Below are 21,100 nucleotides of genomic sequence, written 5' to 3'. Positions count from 1 at the left end.
TGACTGGAGATGCCAATCCACCTACCAAAACCCCTCACAGCAACCACCAGCCAGCATCTGACTGGAGATGCCAATCCACCTACCAAAACCCCTCACAGCAACCACCAGCCAGCATCTGACTGGAGATGCTAACCCAACTACCAAAACCCCTCACAGCAACCATCAGCCAGCATCTGACTGGAGACGCTAACCCACCTACCAAAACCCCTCACAGCGACCATCACCAGCATCTGACTGGAGACGCTAACCCATCTACCAAACCCCTCACAGCAACCATCAGCCAGCATCTGCCTGGAGATGCCAATCCACCTACCAAAACCCCTCACAGCGACCATCAGCCAGCATCTGACTGGAGATGCCAACCCACCTACCAAAACCCCTCACAGCGACCATCAGCCAGCATCTGACTGGAGATGCCAACCCACCTACCAAAACCCCTCACAGCGACCATCAGCCAGCATCTGCCTGGAGATGCCAATCCACCTACCAAAACCCCTCACAGCGACCATCAGCCAGCATCTGCCTGGAGATGCTAACCCACCTACCAAAACCCCTCACAGCGACCATCAGCCAGCATCTGCCTGGAGATGCCAATCCACCTACCAAAACCCCTCACAGCGACCATCAGCCAGCATCTGCCTGGAGATGCTAACCCACCTACCAAAACCCCTCACAGCGACCATCAGCCAGCATCTGACTGGAGATGCTAACCAACCTACCAAAACCCCTCACAGCGACCATCAGCCAGCATCTGCCTGGAGATGCTAACCCACCTACCAAACCCCTCACAGCGACCACCAGCCAGCATCTGACTGGAGATGCTAACCCACCTACCAAAACCCCTCACAGCGACCATCAGCCAGCATCTGACTGGAGATGCCAACCCACCTACCAAATCCCCTCACAGCAACCATCAGCCAGCATCTGACTGGAGATGCCAACCCACCTACCAAAACCCCTCACAGCGACCATCAGGTCAGAGCTTGCCTGACCCAACAACACAACACAGTAACCCAGCCAAGCTGACAGGAAAAATTAACTATCACAAGTGCCAAGACTGTTCAATGGGGGAAAGTACAGACTTTTCCACAAATGGTGCTGGAACAATGGGATATCCATGTGCAAAAGAAAGAAGCTGACCCCTTTCCTTAGAGCATACATAAAAATTAACTGAAAATAGTCATGAGCCCTAAAACTGTAGAACTCTCAGAAAAAAAGCACAGGAGCTAATATTCATAACCTGGGTTAGACAATGGTTTCTTAGATATAACACCAAACCACAAGTGGCAAAAGAAAAAAGAAAGTCTTCTTCATTCAAATTAAAAACGTCTGTGGAACGGATGTGGCTCAGGCAACAGAGCTCCTGCCTACCACACGGGAGGTCTGGGGTTCAGGTGCTGGTGCCTCCTAAAGAAGACACCGAGCTGGTGTGGTGGGCAGGCACGGCAAACTGACACAACAAGACGATGCAGCAAGAGCCACAAAAGGAAAAATAGAGTGAGAAAAACACCTAAACAGGGAGCAGAGGTTCCTGGTGCCTCCTAAAGAAAAATCGAGCAGGACAGCAAGCTGATGTGACGGGGCAGGTGCAGCAAGCTGATGGAACAAGCTGACACAACAGGATGATGCAACAAAAGATACAAGAAGGAAAAAACATGAGAGACACAACAAAGCAGGGAACGGAGGTGGCTCAAGCGATTAGACGCCTCCCTCCCACATCGGAGGTCCCCGGTTCAGTTTCCAGTGCCTCCTAAAGACACAGCACACAGCGATTTCAAACAATGAGGGGGTGGGGAGAAATAAATAAATAAAATAAATATTTTTAAAAATTAATAAATAAAGACTGGTGGAATTTTATAGGCAAAGGGCAATGGGAAGCCAGCGCAGGTGAAGGGAACATCATGAGCAAAGTCACAGCCAGAGTGGGGTGGGAAGCTCAGTTTTTGTTTGTTTGTCTGTTTGTTTTATTATTATTTATGGAAGCTCAGTTTTTACTGCGATTAGCCAGCACATGTCTGACAGGGGGTCCTGAGCCTGGACTGAGTCAGGTCAGGTAAATATCCACCTGGTAGGTTTGTTAGCCCATTCAGCTGTTGCTGTTCTCTCGAAATATCATGGGTGTGAGAATCACCTACGGGTCTTGTTAAAATGCCGATTCTGACTCGGTAGGTTTTGGACGGGCCTGGGAGTCTACATTTCTAGCAAGCTCATCTCTGCACTTGAGGAGCTTTGCTCTAGGATGCAGAGGGATGGCGCTAGGACCACTGTCCAAAAGGGACACGAGAGGAGAAATAGCTGAGTGTCCAGAGACGGAGGACGTGGTGTCTGGAGCAGTACTGAGCTCCTCACCACGAGATGTTCAGCCAGTGGCTGAGCAAAGGGTAGTGGGCGTGATATCAGGAGTTTTGAACTGAGCTTTCCTTATTTTACTGTACAGCTCAGCGATTGCACACTCTACTACCCAGGGATCGAGGAGGTAACATAAACAAGTGAAGAGGTCCGGGTGTCAATGAGACACGACATGGGGCGGGAAGGGGGTGTCCACGCTGGGCTCGCCCAGTCTGTAGGGAAGGGCCACTCATCAGATGGAGCCAATTGCTCCATTTAGGAATGTAGGCCTGCTGTTTCCACATCGTCTAGATTCTTCGAAGGGAGGTGAAAAGCTGAACTTGGTTGTGAAGTCTTGCAGTTTTTGATATTGCTTCAAATCTTTATAAAATGCTGCACTGGTCCAAAAAAGCATATGTAAAAGCCTCTGTTTTGCAACTGACAATACACAGCTGACTCTGATTTTAAAATCTCATTCCTCCCCAGGGGTGGGCAAGAGCAGGGCAGGGGGTACCATATGACCCAGCAACCCCACAATGTTTCAAAACATTGAAAGCAGGGACTCAGATCTTGTACATCAATGTTCACAGCGGCACAATTCACAACTGCCAAAAGATGAAAGCAAGTCAAGGGTCCATCAACCAATGAATGGCTAAACCAAATGTGGTATATGCAGACAACAGAATATTATTCAGCATTAAAAAGGAATAGAGTTCTGACACAGCCTTGAAGACATCATGTTGAGTGAAATAAGCCAGACACAAAAGGACAAATGTTGTCTGATCTCACTGACATGAAATAATTAGAATAAGCAAGCTCATAGAGTCAGAATCTAGAATATAAGTTACCAGAGGCTGGGTTGGGTATAGGGAATGGGGAGTTAATGCTTAAATTGTACAGAATTTCCATTTGGGTTGATTTTAAAGTTTTGGTAATGGATGGTGGTGATGGTAGCATAATATTGTGAGTATAATTAACAGCACTGAATTATATACGTGAATGTGGTAAAGAAAATTTTAGGTCGAATATATGTTACTAGAATCAGAATTAAAATAAAAAACATAGAAACTGTATAACACAATGAACCCTATTGTAAATGATAGACTATAGTTAATAGTACAATTATAAAAATGTTCTTTGATGGAGTATAACAAATGCACCTTACTAATACAAGGTATTAATAATACAGTGGTATATGGGAACTCTCTATTTTATATACTTTATGTATCATGTTTCTGTAAACTTACAACTTCTCTAACAAAAAATTATTAATTAAAAATCAGTTGTGGGAAGCAGACATGGCTTAACTGATAGAGCGTCCACCTACCATATGGGAGGGTCCAGGGTTCGATACCCAGGGCTTCCTGACCCATGTGGTGAGCTGGCCAATGCGCAGAGCTGCCACACGCAAGGAGTGCTCAAGGAGTGTACCCTGCAAGAAGAGCCACCCAGCGTGAAAAAAAGCGCAGCCTGCCCAGGGGTGGTGCCGCACACATGGAGAGCTGATGCAGCAAGATGACACAACAAAAAAGATACGTGGTTTCAGGGTGCCACTGAGGGTGAAAACAGACACAGAACACACCATTAGTGGACACAGAGAGCAGATAATGGGGGGCGGGGATGGGAGAGAAATAAAATGAATCTTAAAAAAAAAATCAATTGCATTTCTATACACATAATAAACATGTATAGAAACTGAAATTAAGGCAGCAGACTTGGCCCAGTGGTTAGGGCGTCTGGCTACCACTAGGGAGGTCCGCGGTTCAAACCCTGGGCTTCCTTGACCCGTGTGGATCTGGCCCATGCGCAGTGCTGATGCACGCAAGGAGTGCCCTGCCATGCAGGGGTGTTCCCCTCGTAGGAGAGCCCCACGCACAAGGAGTGCACCCTGGAAGGAGAGCTGCCCAGGGCGAAAGAAAGTGAAACTTGCCCAGGAATGGTGACGCACACACGGAGAGCTGACACAACAAGATGACGCAACAAAAAGAAGCACAGATTCCCGTGCCGCTGACAACAACAGAAGCGGACAAAGAAGATGCAGCAAATAGACACAGAGAACAGACGGGGGGGAGGGGGAGGGAAGAGAAATCGATCAATCTTTAAAAAAAATAAATAAATGGAAATTAAAAATACAGTATCAGGGGAGTGAATGTGGCTCAAGTAGTTGAGCACTGGCTTCCCACATACAAGGACCAGTTTCAATATCTGGCCTCAGAATCTCAAAAAACATATATATCATTTAAAATCTTTCCAAACAAAATGAAATGCTTACATACAAACCTAACAAAACAAGTACAGAATTTACATGCTGAAAATTGCAAAATACTGATGAAAGAAATGAAAGAAAACCTATGTAAATAGACATACCATTTTCATGGACTATAAGACACCATAGTAAAGATGTCAAATCTCCCTTAATTGACTTATAAATTTAGTGCAATTACTATCAAAATTTCAGCAAGGTACTTAGTTAGCATAGACAAGCTTATTCTAAAGTTTCCATGGAAAGACACAGGCCCTAGAATATCTAGAACAATCTCAAAAAAAGAATACCATGGGAGGAATCACTCTATTTAATGTTAAGGCTTATTATATAGTTCTGGTAATCAAAACAGTGTGGTTCTGGTGAAGAGAAAAACACATGGATCAATGGAACAGAATAGAGAAATCAGAAATAGACCCACATAAATATGCTCAGCTGTTTTGTGACTAATGTGCAAAAGCAATTCAGTAGTGAAAAGATAGCCTTTTCAACAAATGGGGCTGCAGCAATTGGACATCAATAGACAAAAATTAAAAGAATCTCAACCTGGATTTAATCTTATATAAGAATTGTCTAGGGAGTGTGTGAGTGCTCACCTTGTCATAGTGTCTTGTATCAGTGGGTGGAGACCCACATAATGGGCGGGAAGGTGTTGGACTCCCAGCCTAGGGAGGCCCACTATGTTCTCAAAGAGAGGGGCAGAAGTCTCTTGAGAGCATAGGCAGTGCCTAATAGGGGAGGACAAAAGAAAAAAGAAAAAAAATTGACTCAGAGTGCATCATGGCCTTAAATGTAAAAAGCAAAACTATAAATTTTTTAGGAAAATCCTCGGAGAAAATCTTCAGGACTTAGGAGTAGGCAAAGAGCTCTTAGACTTGACACTAATAGCACAATCCAAAAGAAGAAAGAGTTAATAAATTGGACTTCATAAAAAATTTTGCTTTGTGGAAGACTCTCTTAAAAAGAGGAACAAACAAGACTTGGAGGAAATATTTGCAAACTACATATCCAACAAAGGGCTATTGTTTAGACTATATAAATAAGTCTCAAAACTCAACAATAAAACAATTCAATGAGAAAACAGACAAAAGATACGAGCAGGCATTTCATCAAAGATAATTTACAGATGGCAAATAAGCACATGAAAAGATGTTCAACATCACTAGCCATTAGGATAATACCAAGTAAGATCACCAGAGATCCCTCCACACACCTATGAGAACAGCTAAAACAAAATTAGTGACAACACCAAATGCTGGCAAGGAAGCAGAGAAAACAGACTTTTTAATACAACACTGATGGGAATATAAAATGATATAGCTATCCTGGAATTGAGTTTTGCAGTTTCTTATAAAACTAAACATACAATTACCATATAACACAGCAATTTCACTTTCGGGAATTTTTTCTAGAGGAATGAAAATTGACAATTACACAAAAACCCACACATGAATGTTCATAGCAGATTTGTTTGATATAGGAAATATCCAAATATCCTTCAGTGGATGAACGATTAAAGTGTGGTATCTCCTTACCATGGAATACTACTCAACACTTATAAGGAATGACTATTGATAGACTCAACAACTTGAATGAATCTCAAAGGAATTAAGCTGAGTGAAAAAAGCCAATCTCAAAATGTTGCATACTATATGAGTCCATTTATATATCATTTTTACAATGACAAAATTAGAGATGGAAAACAGATTAGTGCTGGTCAAGAATTAGGAATGCGGTTGGAAGGGAGATGGTTGCAGTTATAAAAGAGCAAGAAGAGGCATTCATGAGATGCTGGAATTGCTTTGTATCTTGACTATAGAGGTGAAATCGAATGAATTTACCCTTGCAATTAAATCGCATAGAACTAAACGCACATACACTCAAATGAGTATATGTAAAACTGGTGACCTCAGAAAAAGACATATCAACGTCAATTTTTTGGTTGTGCGATTATACTATAGTTAAGCAAGATGTTACCATTGGGAGAAATTGGGAAAAGTGTACAAGGGATCTCTGTATTATTTTTCTACCATTGCATGAAACTTTACAATTTCCTCAAAATTAAAAGTGTAACTAAAAAATATATATACATATATAGTCATGCCAATTGATGTCAGTCAAGTTTATGATATGGTTAAAAACAAGGTCAAGGGAGATTACCCATTTTGTGCTCTGCAAGATCAGCAAAAGTTTAAAGCTCAGGACCAAACTAAAACTCATAAATGTCAACCTGACCAAAAGTAGAAATCCAAAAATCATTAATCTACCCAGTATTTAAAGATGTTCACAAACATTAAAAGTGTAAGAGAGGGACTATTTTCTGGGGTATGTGGTTGGCTTCAAAGGATCCCTTAGCCCCTCAAATTCAATATGAAATTAAGTATACATGTGCCAATGTGCATTGGGGGGGTGGGGGGTGACCATCCATAGCTTTCCAAATTCTCAAAGGGGTTTATGATCACAAATAAATTAAGAACCACTTGTGTAAGATGCCTCTAACTCTTACTTAAGGAATATAAATGATGGAAATTCCATGGCCACAGATAAAATCAGACTCAATTCTCCTTGGGCCGAGTAGTGGTAGCCTCCATGGACACATAAAAAGAAACTGCCAGAATGAATATCAGGTCCACAAAGGGATGTGATGACTACATCTGACCATTTGAAGACACCTCAACTGGGTCACAGACTATCGAGCCTATGATTTAAAGTATAGTTGCTGTACTACTCAAGGAGATTTGAGTATTTAACTGTCACTTTCAAACATGCACCTGTCCATTCACTGCACCTGCACTAAAGGGATGCCAGGTATAGAGCCAGCACTGGGGACGAGGGATGAAGAAGTCAGAGTCAGGTCCTCACAGGGCTCAGTGTATGACTGAGAGATGCAGGGGTGTTATTAGAACATAAAGAATCCGCTGGCACTGGGCCATCTGGGGACACTAGGAAAGACTTGCCCCGGAGAGGTGAAACTTGAGGTGAGTTTTAGAAGCATGGATAAAAAATAAACCAAGGAAAAGAGAGAAAGAGAGAGCACTTGAGTCCTAGGTTATAGGGGAAAGAGGATCTGAATTGCCACTTGGCTAGAGATAAACCTTTGGCTTTCATGAGATTGGCTTTCATAATTTTATAAGAAGCAAAAAACTCCATAATTCTCTTTTGCTCTTTAAGTTGCCCTTTAAAAATTAAAAAATAAATGAAGTCAAAATCCAGCAGAAATTCTGATTGTGGCACATATTTTATGTTAACTCACTCAATATCCATTCAATGCATCCTAGTGGCTAGAAAACTAGAAACTGCATTTTTCAGGCTTCTGTCCAACAAACTGCAAATGTGTAACTAAGTTTCTGCCAAATCAGACATACTCAGCCACTCAGATGAAAAAAATGAGCAATGTGAGCTGATTACCTGAGCAAGTGCCCATGTGGCGAGTCAGTGCTTGTGCAGCAAGCTGAGTGCCGCATGTTGAGCCAGTTCCTGCACAAGTGAGTCATGCAACAAGATGATGATGCAACAAAAGAAAGAGTAAGGGGAGAGTCAAGGTGAAGCGCAGCAGAGACCAGGAACTGAGGTGGCACAATTAACAGGGAACCTCTCTCCATCAGAGGTCCCCAAGATCAAATCCCAGTGAATCCTAGAGGAGAAAAATGAGAAGACAAAAAGAGAAATAGATACAGAAGATCACACAGTGAATGGACACAGACAGCAAAAAACAGCAGGACAGGGGAGGGGAAGTGGAAGAAAAAAATACATTAGAGTCACGTAAGAGCAGATTTTAATTGCTTGAAGACAGAATTAGTGATTTCAAAAACAGAATATCTGAGTTGGAAAAGACAGGAGAGCAGAAAGAGAAGAGAACGGAATTGAATAACATTGTGAAACATACAAACATTCACATTATTGGTGTCCCAGAAGGAGAAGAGAATGGAAAAGGGGCAGAAAGAATATCTGAGGAAATAATGACTGAAAACTTTCCAATCCTTATGAAGGACATGAATATCAATATCCAAGAAGGACAATACACCCCAGACAAAATAAATCCAAATAGACCTATCCAAAGATATCTACTATTCAGAATGACAAATATCAGAGACAAAAAGAGGATTCTGAAATCATCAAGAAAAAAGCAAAGCATCACCTACAAGGAAAACTCGATAAGATTAAGTGCCATCCTTGCATCGGAAACCAAGGAGGTAAGAAGAAAGTGGTATGATGTATTTAAGATACTGAAAGAGAAAAACTGTCAGCCAAGAATTCTGTATCCAGCAACACTGTCCTTCAAAAATGAGGGTGCATTCAATGTCTTCACAGACAAATAAAAACTGGTAGAGTATGTTACCAAAAGACCAGATTTGCAAGAGATACTAAAGGGGGTGCTGCAGCCTGAAAGGAAAAAACAAGAGTGAGAGATTTGGAGAAGAATTTAAAAGTGAAGATTATTAGGAAAGGTAAACTAAAGGGTAAGCAGACAGACAATAGAACAATATAACAATAGAGAGCCGAAGGCCAAAATGGATGAAGTAAATATTGACTTTACAGTAAAAATGTAAAGTCATTATTTGGATTATATGGATTGAACTTCCCAATCAAAAGACATAGACAGATAGAATGGATAAAAAAAAATATGAGCCATCTATATATTACCTACAAAAGATCCCCTCAGACGTAAGGACACAACCAGGTTAAAAGTGAAAGGTTAGAAAAAGGTATTCTATGCAAATAGTAACCAAAAAAGAGCTTTAGTAGATCATAAAAATGTAAAATAACATTATAGAATATGAACAATAATTACTAGTACAACTAACTAATTGTTCCTGTGATCATTATTCTATAATTTCTTTCATACAAAATAAACACTTGCTTTTAATTGAGGGGAACTGGAGAAGATATATATTTTTGGATACTTCATTTTTCTTCAACCCTTTCTTATTCATACTCTTCAAAGTAATCTATCTGAATCAATAAAGATTTAGCATGACTACTGTTGAACAAGATTTTGAGTTTTTCTGCCTCATAAAATTATGAGTTGGCAAATTGTTACCTGCTATGCTATATTTCATTCCAATAAGATGTAAAGAACTCCCAAATAAGAATTTGATTATCTGGAAAGAATTGTGGCCTAAATGGAAATTAAACAACTAAACAAATAATTTATTTCATTCTTAGAGATTATTATGTCCAATATATAGAGCTATAATATAAAAATCAGAATTATGTTACAATTAGTTTCCAGTGTATTTTAATTATTATTTACATTTATAAAGCTTTGTTGCTAGCTATCTATTTTTTATAATTGATTATATTAAATCTAACCTGGCCTTTCACTTTCTTTTAAAATTTTTAATTTCTTTCAATCTATTTTTCTATTTATTTTACAATAAAGGACTTTTTAAAAGCTAAAAAAAAAAAAAACAAAAAAAGAATTGTCTATACAGTCTGCCAGAAATTGATAGAACAACTTGAGAAGAAATCAGTAAGGATATAAAATACTTGAACCACACTGTAGCAGTTTAATATTATTAATGAATTCCAAAAAGAAATATTGGATTATGGTTGTAATCTGATCTGTACCTGGTCATGATTGAGTTATGATTAGGGCATTGAGTCCTCACCCCTTGGTAGGTGGGGACTCACAGATAAAAGGCATGGCAAAGAACAGAGTTGAGGGTTTCTGATGTTGGAGTTTTGCTGTTGGAGTTTGATGCTGAAGACAAAAGCCGAAACCCCTGGAAGTCAGCACAAAGAGGAAAGAGAAGCCAGCCCCAGGAAGAAAGGAACCTTGAATCCAGAGAAAAGCAAGCCCCAGGAATGTAGGAACCCAGGAAACCTGAGCCCTCGCTGACGTCGGCAGCCATCTTGCTCCAAATAGACTGTTGAGGGAAGTAACTTATGCCTGGTATCTATAAGCTCCTACCCCAAATTAATACCCTTTATAAAAACCAACCAATTTCTGGTATTTTGCATCAGCACCCCTTTGGCTGCTAATACACACACTATCAACAAACTTGATCAAATGGACATTTATAGAACAGTTCACAGGATATGCACAATAGCAGGATATGCATTCTTTTTTTTTAAGATTTATTTATTTATTCCTCTCCCCTCCCCTCCCCCCATTGTCTGCTCTCTGTGTCCATTCGCTGTGTGTTGTTGTTGTTGTTTTTTCTGTGTCTGCTTGTATTCTCATTAGGTGGCTCTAGGAACTGATCCTTGGACCTTCTAGAGTGGGAGACAGGCGATCACTCTCTTGCACCACCTCAGCTCCCTGTTCTGCTATGTCTCTTATTTTCTCTCCTCTGTGTCTCTTGTTGTCACCTTGTTGCACCAGCTCTCCGTGTCAGCTGGCACTCCTGCATGGGGGGGACTTCTCACATGGGCTGGCACTCCACATGGGCCAGCTTGCCACATGGGCCAGCTTGCCCTCACCAGGAGGCCCTGGGCATCAAACCCTGGACCTCCTATATGGTAGACAGGAACCCAACTGCTTGAGCCACATCCTTTTTCCAGATGCACATTCTTTTTCACTACACAGTGAAAATTCTTCAGGATAGATCATACATTAGACCATAAAAAAATTCCAATAGCAACATAAGGAAATTTGGAAAAACCCCAACTATTTGAAAATTAAACAATATGCTTCTAAATAACCAATGAGTCAAAGAAGAAATAACAAGGGAAATAAGAAAATATCTTGAATGGAATGAAATTAAAAATACACAATCAAATTTACGGGATGCAGCTAATGCAGTGCTTAGAGCTAAATTTATAGTTTGAATTACTTCTATTAGAAAAGAAGATCGAAAATAACCTAAGCATTGTCTTTAAGAAGCTGGAAAAGGAAGAACAAATCAAACCTATCATAAGCAGAAGAAAGTAATAAATACAGGAGATGGTAATTCAAAGAAAGAGAAAACAGGAAAACAATATAGGGAATGAATTAAGCCAAAAATTAATTCTTTGAAGAGATCAAGAACATCAGTAAGTAAGAGAGCAAACCAAATTGGTATCTAGACCAAGATAAAGAGAAAGAAAATATCAATTACCCAAATTAGGAATAAAAGAGGAATCATCACTACCAACCTTAAAAAACTTAAAAGAATAAAAAGCAAACATTACAAAAACTTTATATCAACAAATTAGACAACTTAGATGAGGTGGACTACAGTAATCAAGATAAAGTAATTGAGGAAGCATGGTATTGGCATAAGAACAAACATATAAACAGAACAACAGAATAGAGTGCTCAGAGAAGTCACATTTGTGATCAACTGATTTTCAAGAGGATGCCAAGAGGAAAAAAAGAATGTAGGCACTTATACTATACACAAAATTAATTCATTGATCTAAAACTATAGAACAAGTTATTGAATATTACACTAAAGTCAAAAAGCTACAAAATAATATCCTAATTATATGGTCCTTTGCTTTTGCCCTTTATATATACATTGACTGGCCTTGTCTGCTAATTTGGACACCCTACCAGTATTTCTCACCATGACCAGTTTTGTCAAGCTTGGTCCCTTGGAAGAAAACTCTATCACGTGACCCTGATGAACTTCTGAATTGGAAAGAAAAGCAGTGGAATTTTTAAGTTGACCCCAGAAAGTACTGAAAAATCCTTGATGGGTTCTGAATTCAGCCTTTTGTTTTCTAGAAGAAAAATTTGTTTTCCAACTAGAGAATGTTAATTGAAAGCTATGCCAATGCTTTCTCAAATTTAGCTGTGATCATTTACCCTAATTTAATTGGGAAGCCCAACAAGGAAAGCAAGACCTTCCCACAGCTTTTCACTGCTGGGTCTCCTTGGTTCTTAAGGGCTGAGAGTCTGCAAAATCCTATGTCAGCAGCTGTGTTTTGAGGGATTTCCCACACCAAGGGGCCTAGGTGTGTGTCTACCTGGACAGCCTGGAAAATTGCTGATGAAGATTAAGTGAAATGTCTCCAAGACAAGTAGTCCCTCAATTATTCTACTCAAGGTTTCAGTAGACCAAGAAACAAATGGACAGGCCTCTCTCTCCAGGGAGAAGCTGCAGGTTTGTTCATGTCTTCTGGATTCCTTCCAGCTTCTGGGTAGGTTTTATTTCTCGCAATTCAGGAAAGGGTGTGGAAAGCAGGCCAGCTTCTCTGCCCCACCAGCGGCAGCACATACACCCACTTGCCAACACAAGTACCAGCATGCAGCGTGAACAATTCCCTTCTTCTGTTTAGATATTTGGTACAAAGAAAAGCAGGCTCTCTTTCTATGAGGTTAATAAGAGGGAATTCTATTTAAAAATAAGACCATATACCCAAAACATGATTACATCTATCTAAAGCATCTTCTTACCCATATATATTCATTAATATTGAATTTAAGAATAGTCAAGCATGTTTTTTAAGGGATTGACATCCCTTCTAACCAATGAATTCAATTTATAAACTCTATTTCAGTTAGTAGTGGTCTTTCCATTATTTTATTTATTTTTTTCCCATTTTTAAAAAATGCATACTTTTATCAGAGAGGTATCAAGTCATTTTCTTTTCAGGAATAATAATGTTACCAGTTAAGAATTATAATAATTCAATATTTATTTGCCCTGATATTCCACTTATCTGAAAATTTCAAGACTTCACAAAATTGCATATATTATAATAGGATAAGAGTTAGCATTCTCCAGAGAAACAGGACTGATGGGAGAGATTATGGGATTTACTATGGAAATTGGCTCATATGACCATTGAGTTTGGCAAGTCAAAATTCCCTGGAGCAGGCTGCAATTTGGAAACTGATGAAGATGAACTTGAATTCCCCAGAAGAAACTGCTGGTTGAAGTAGAAGCAGGAACTCTTCTTCCTGACTTCTAAAATCCTTGGTCTTGTCTTCAAGCTCTCCAACTGATTGGATGAGGAGACTCCCATCATTGCTGAAGGCAATCTCCTTTGTTGGCTGTAGATGCAATCAACTGACTGTGGATGCAAATCCATCTACGAAATACTCCTCATAGTCAGGTCAGCATTTGCTTGGCCAAATAACTGGACACCAAAACCTAGCCAAAGTGACACTTGAAATCAACAATCAAAGTAACTATGCAAATTTGGGCAAGTTGTTTTCCTCTTCTAGAGAAAATGTGTGCAGGGTTTGGCACACAATGAATAATATGGTCCCTTTTAGATCTAATAATCCTTGACTTTATGATAGATTAAAGAAAATACTTAGGATCATCCCCAGCTTGTGACAAGGTTAGTTAAGTCCATTATTTCTAGCTCCCTACATTATTTTTCAACATTTCTCTCCTACCTTTACTCCATCTTCTACCATTTTTTCTTTAGATGAGACAATTTCTTGTCATTCTGCCTCTTCTTCTTTTTTTAAGAAGCTTTTTTTAAAGATTTTTTTTTAATCTCTCTCCCCTTCCCCACCCCCCACCCTGTTGTCTGCTCTCTGTGTCCATTCACTGTGTGTTCTGCATCCGCTTGTATTCTTTCTTGTCAGGGGCACCGGGAAGCTGTGTCTCTTTTTCGTTGCATCGTTTTGCTGCATCAGCTCTCTGTGTGTGTGGTGCCACTCCTGGGAGGGCTGCACTTTTATTTTCACGTGGGGCTGCTCTCCTTGCAGGGCGCACTCCTTGCGCATGGGGCACCCCTACGAGGGGGTGCCCTTGAGTGGCAGGACACTCCTTGCGTGCGACAGCACTGCGCGTGGGCCAGCTTTACCACACGGGTCAGGAGACCTTGGGGATCGAACCCTAGACCCTCCATATGGTAGACGGACACTCTCTCAGTTGAGCCATATCACTTCCCTGCCTCTTCTTTTAATGTTTTTTAAAAAAACATCTTTTTTTCTGATTATAAAATGAGTACTGGGTTATGCCTGTTTCCAAAGTACGAGGTCCTGGGTTTGGTCTCCAGTACCTCCTAAAAAAAATTAGTATTTAATACCAAATTTTAAAATAAGAAAAGTTATGATGAAAAAACTTAAATTGCCCATAATCCCTCCACCAAGAGATGATCACGGTTCATATGCTCATGTGTTGCCTATTAGTGTTTCTATGCATAATCACGTTCTTCCCCTTAAAGCTACACAGTAAATAAATCCAAAACCATTTTCCCATTTTTAGCCTATATCCAATTTGGCATAAGTTCCCATGTGAATGCGGTCTTGAGCATATCCCAGCATTTCCACCACCCCTGGGCCTTCTGATCCCTGCCTGGTGGTTTCTCTCTCTCTCCACACTGACCCCCAGCCCCTGTGACCCACCTCCACTTACACAGGACTCCAGTTTTGGCTTTTGACTCTCGACCTTCATTTTTGACCTCTTGGACCTTGTGAATGGGAGCTATAAAGGCAAAACCTCACACAACTTGTTCTTCTCTGCATCCAGTATAACAAAAAATCAAGTAAGACTTTATTAAAAATCTACATTTTTTCCATTTTTCAAAATCTTAATTTTATTAACAATTAGGATTTTAGTACTGTGTACTTTCTGAATCAAAACTTGAAAGGTATTTTGGGGGTACGCTTGTGAGTAAAGGAACTATGTATGTATCTTTACACCCATTTGCTGATTTAATTTGATCATCCAATAATTATAAGAAGATGGAGGAGGAGGATAGAACTAGAGGCATGAAGACCTGGTTGCATAATTTAATAGTTGCTAAGAAAGGTTTTGCATGAGCTTCCATCCATCAATGAAATATACTCCCCTGCCTTATCTAAAATGATCATTTTAACATTAATGGTATCAATACCTAGTTGCGTATCATAACACCCTGTGAAAACATTTCCTTTAAAATTTTGCACTTAGCTATCTTCTGATATAGGCAGCGCGGACATCTCATAGAGGGAAAATGTACAAGGTTATAATCAGAGAAAGGGACTTTGAGCAGAATAGGGATTGCAGCCCAGGACTTGTGACTCCTAGTACTCCTTCAAATAATTTATCATCCTAAATTCATGTGTGCTTAACAACATAGCTCGCCGAGCCTGAAAATTACTGACTCTGATCTAGTCCTGCAGTGTTGCTATGTATTAATTCCAATTTTAAATAATATTAATACACCCAGTATAGCTTAATAGGCCACATCCAGTGTTTTACTTTGTGAATCAGGGTCTAAAGAAAATGGTCTTATAATGAAGGATTGCAGGTGGGACACAGAAACTTGGACGAAGCCTCAAACTCATCCCTCAGATAAGGACAGTCTATCTACAAGTATGATCATGAAATCAGCACTTCAGGTGCCCAAATGGGTACTTTGCTGTGTTTAAGGGGGGGGGGGGGGGTGGCGGAAACACCTAATAAATAACTTATGATTATGTGATGCAGAAATTTTTTTCATTTCAATAAAATCTATGTTAATTGTCATCGATGCTTTGGAAATTAATCGAGTTTTACTTTGCTTTTAAGTGCAAGGATTTCAAAAGACATGAGGGACTTGAGAGCAAGTACCTTGCCTTATTTGTATTTGTATCTCCAGTACATGGCCCATAGAAAGTGCTCAATAGGGAAGCAGACTTGGCCCAGTGGTTAGGGCGTCTGTCTACCACATGGGAGGTCCGCGGTTCAAACCCCAGGCCTCTTTTACAAAATCAATTAAAAAATAAATAAATAAAATGCATCATTGGCCATTAAAAAAAAAAAACCCCAGGCCTCCTTGACCCGTGTGGAGCTGGCCCACGCACAGTGCTGATGTGCGCAAGGAGTGCCGTGCCACGCAGGGGTGTCCCCCGCGTAGGGGAGCCCCACGTGCAAGAAGTGCACCCCGTAAGGAGAGCCGCCCAGCACGAAAGAAAGTGCAGGCTGCCCAGGAATGGCGCCGCGCATGGAGAGCTGACACAGCAAGATGACGCAACAAAAAACACAGATTCCCGGGTGCTGCTGATAAGGATAGAAGCGGTCACAGAACACACAGTGAATGGACACAGAGAGCAGACAACTTGGGAGGGCGGTAAGGGGAGAGAAATTTTTTAAAAATCAATCCTTTAAAAAAAAAAAAAAGAAAGTGCTTAATAACATTCACTGAACGCTTCAATAACACTTATAGACCTCTCGCTTCCTGGGCTTTACCAGCTGGAGGGAATATATTCAAGGCTCCAAGTTAGTAACAGCAGTAGTCGTGAATACGGCCCATGGTTCTGCCTTCTTTAGCAGCCAGCATCACTGCTGTGCAATCCCCGACTCCTCCTTGTTCCTCCAGCCAGGTCTCATCTCCTCTACTTTGTCCCCCGACTGATGGGCTGACTCTGCCAGTGTGGCTGCTGCTTCCACCCGCCCTTCCCTGGTTGACTTGGACTTTGTTCTACCATCAAGGGTAGCACTGGCCTCTTCCCTTTGTCACATCTCTTCTCCTCTTCCTCACCACCCATGGCTCCACCTATCAGAGTCTTGCAGCTATCCCATCTATCTACTGAAATCATTCTTGCCAAGTGTTGTGACCACTTTTCAGTGACATTTTTTAAATTAAAAAAACACAACACTTTTCTTTATTAGAAAAGTTGTGTATTTACAGAACAATCATGCATGAAATACAGAATTCCCATATACCACCTGGGGCAGTTTTGAAGCCTTTTGTGGATCCCAGGAAAGATCATGTTCTTAGAGCTGATCCATTCCTGCAGGTGTGGGACTCTTTGACTGGATTGCTTCAGTGAGGTGTGACCCAGGGTGGCTCTTGGTCCTCTGCTGGAGTCCTTTGTAAACAGGACTGAAAGCAGGGATACAGGGAAGTGGGTTTGGTCCAACGGATAGAGCGTCCGCCTACCACATGGGAGGTCCGCAGTTCAAACCCCGAGCCTCCTGACCCGTGTGGAGCTGGCCCATGTGCAGTGCTGATGCATGCAAGGAGTGCCGTGCCACGCAGGGGTGTCCCCCGCGTAGAGGAGCCCCACGCACAAGGAGTGCGCCCCGTACGGAGAGCTGCCTAGCATGAAAAAAGTGCAGCCTGCTCAGGAGTGGTGCTGCACACACGGAGAGCTGATGGGGCAAGATGACGCAACAAAATGAGACACAGATTCCGGGTGCCGCTGACAAGAATACAAGTGGACACAGAAGAACATACAGCAAATGGACACAGAAAGCAGACAATTGGGGGTGAGGGTGGGGGTGGGGGTGGGGAAGGGGAAGGGGAGAGAAATAAATAAAAAAAAATAAATCTTAAAAAAAAAAAAAGAAAGCAGGGACACACACAGAGAAAAAGACACAGAGACAGAGAGAAGGAACCCAGGAGCTCAGAGAGGAATCCAGGAGCAAGGAAGCCACAGGCGAAGCAGCCAGAAGCTGAAGCAACGAGACCCGGAAGAGAAGCAGATGCCTCCACTGCCATGTGAGAGAGCAGCCCAGGATCACCAGCAGCTGACCTTCAGTGAGACAGCACATCTGAGGGTGCCTTGATTTGGACATTTTCACAGCCTCAGAGCTGTAAGCTTTTAACCTCATAAATTCCCTTTATAAAAGTCCACCCATTTCTGATATCTTGTTCCCAGCAGCTTTAGCAAACTAAAACATGACCCTATCATTAACACCTCCATCATTGGTTCAGAACATTCGTTAGAATTGATGGCAGCACATTTCTATAATTGTACTATTAACTATAGTCCATGGTTTAATTTAGGGTTCACTGTTTACGTAGTGTAGTTCCATTGATAGTTTTTAAATTTATTCTATTACAACATATACAATCTTAATATCTCCCCCTTTTAATCACATTAGTATATATATATCAGTGCTGTTAATTACACTCAGTGTTGTGCTCCCATCACTACCATCCATTACCAAAACATTTCCATGATTCCAAAAAGGAAACCTGTATATTTCAAGCCTTAAATTCCATTCCCTATCCCCACCCTATCCCTTAGTGAGGTCCTTTTGTGTCTGGCTTATTTCACTCAACATGATGTCTGCAAGGTTCATCCATGTTGTCACATGTATCAGGACTTCATTCCTTTATACAGCTGCTTTATATTCCATTGTATGTATAGACCATATTTTATTTATCCATTCATCAGCTGACATGCACTTTGGCTGTGTCCATCTTTTGGCACTTATGAATAATGCTGCTCTGAACATCGGTGTGCAAATATCTGTTGGAGTCCCTGCTTTCAATTCTCTTGGGGATATACTGAGTAGTGGGATTGCCGGATCATATGGTAATTCTATACTTAGCTTTCTGAGGAACTGCCAAAATGTCTTCACAGTGGCTGCATCATTTTATACTCCCACCAACAGTGAATGAGTGTTCTTATTTCTCTGCATATTCTTCAGCAATTGTTACTTTGTTTTTTTAATAGCAGTCATTCTAGTGGGTGTGAAATGGTATTTTGTTGCCTTTTTTTTTTTTTAAAGATTTATTTTTATTTATTTAATTCCCCTCCCCTCCCCCGGTTGTCTGTTCTCTGTGTCTATTTGCTGTGTCTTGTTTCTTTGTCCGCTTTCTGTTGTCATCAGCGGCACGGGAAGTGTGGGCGGCGCCATTCCTGGGCAGGCTGCTTCCTCCTTCGCGCTGGGCGGCTCTCCTTATGGGCGCACTCCTTGCACGTGGGGCTCCCCTACGCGGGGGACACCCCTGTGTAGCAGGGCACTCCTTGCGTGCATCAGCACTGCGCATGGCCAGCTCCACATGGGTCAAGGAGGCCCGGGGCTTGAACCGCGGACCTCCCATGTGGTAGACGGACGCCCTAACCACTGGGCCAAAGTCCGTTTCCCTTGTTGTCATTTTGATTTATATTTCCCTAATAGCTAATGATGTTGAGCATCTTTTCATGTGGTTTCTGGCCATTTGTATATCTTCTTTAGAGAGATGTCTGTTCAAGTCTTCTGCCCATTCTTCAATTGGGTTGTTTGTCTTTTTGTTGTTAAATTGAAGGATTTCTTTACATATTCTGAATAGTAAAACTGTATGTGGTTCCCAAATATTTTCTCCTATTGTGTAGGTCGTTGTTTTGCTTTCATGATCAAGTGCTTTGAGACACAAGAGTTTTAATTTTTTTATGAGGGCCCATTTATCTATTTTTTCTTTTGTTGCTTGTGCTTTGGATATAAAATCTAGGAAATCGTTGCCTAAGACAAGGTCCTGAAGATGCTTCCCTACATTTTTTTCTAGGAGTTTCACAGTTCCAGCTCTTATATTTAGGTCTTTGATCCATTTCTATGACCCCTTTTCAATCCTTCCCTTCCCTAACGTCTCTAAGGCATTTGGCACACTTGATCTGTCTTTGAAGAGCATGTTTCCTTTCTCTGAGTTTTCCACATACCTCTAGGTCTTCTCCTTCCCAGTCTCTTCTGGCTTTTTCATCCTAAGCCATCATTTCTTCTCATCTTGTATACTCACCTGTCTGTTCTTACCCACTCCCATGATCTCTGTACCATCTGTAGATCTCACATGCCAACAAATCCCTGTTGCATCTGTCAGTGGGTTATCTAGCTGCAGCTACCTTCTTCCACTTGAATGTCCCTCAAAATCAACATGTCCAAAGGAGCCTTCAATTTTCTTTGAAATGCATCAAAAATAAGATGGATGGTTCAAGAGATGGATATGCGATAAAGCAAAATATTAATGGTGGAATCTAGGCGGTATTCTCTGTGGGTAGTTTCTGTACAATTCTTTCCATTTTTCTAAATGTTTAAAAGTTTTCACAGGCGGTGGACTTGGCCCAGTGGTTAGGGCGTCCGTCTACCACATGGGAGGTCCGCGGTTCAAACCCTGGGCCTCCCTGACCCGTGTGGAGCTGGCCCACGTGCAGTGCTGATGCGCGCAAGGAGTGCCCTGCCACACAGGGGCGTCCCCCGCGTAGGGGAGCCCCACGTGCAAAGAGTGCACCCCGTAAGGAGAGCCGCCCAGTGCGAAAGAAAGTGCAGCCTGTCCAGGAACGGTGCCGCACACAAAGAGAACTGACACAACAAGATGACTCAACAGAAAGAAACACAGATTCCCGTGCCGCTGATAACAACAGAGGCGGACAAAGAAGACGCAGCAAACAGACACGGAGAACAGACAACCGGGGTCGGGGGGGAAAGGGGAGAGAAATAAATAATTAAAAAAAAGTTTTCACAATAATATATAGAAGAAAAAATCAACATGGTCAAAATGGAACTTGTATCTTCCTCTCAAACCTTCCTTCCTTTATTGTTTCAGGGTACCCAAGTCAAACACCTGGGAGTATCCTGGCCCCTGTGCCCTCCTGTGAGGCTCAGATCTAGTGATTCACCAAGTCCTGTCAAGTCCCCTCCCCCAAGAGCACCAACTCCACTGACCGACTCCACGCTTTCCCAGGAGGGTGGGGTGGGGTGGGGGGAAATGTGGGAGGAGGGTACAGTATAACTAAAAGAATGCCCTGCACAGGAGCTGAGGAGAGTACTTAACTCCCTGCATCTTCAGCTTCATCCTGCCTTTAAAGTCTAACTAAAAAATTATTCTGATTTCACTATATTCTTTTATTTATTCCAGTTTTCTAAAATCTGGGTATGGATTGTTTTTGTTCTTGTTTTTTTTAATTTAAAAATCATGGAATACACAAAGTGGAAAAACTGCTTAGAA

At 41.4% G+C, this 21,100-nt stretch overlaps 1 pseudogene; it reads left to right on the top strand.

Annotated features, from left to right (window-relative positions):
* The window catches only part of LOC101426187 (sepiapterin reductase pseudogene), a 50,531-nt pseudogene that overhangs the window by 9,079 nt on the left and 20,352 nt on the right, over positions 1 to 21,100 (top strand).

Source organism: Dasypus novemcinctus, chromosome 22 (assembly GCF_030445035.2).
Source record: "Dasypus novemcinctus isolate mDasNov1 chromosome 22, mDasNov1.1.hap2, whole genome shotgun sequence".
NCBI classification, from domain to species: Eukaryota; Metazoa; Chordata; class Mammalia; order Cingulata; family Dasypodidae; genus Dasypus; species Dasypus novemcinctus.
The sequence above is the reverse complement of the archived record's forward strand: the minus strand, read 5'-3'. Positions and strand labels throughout refer to the sequence as shown.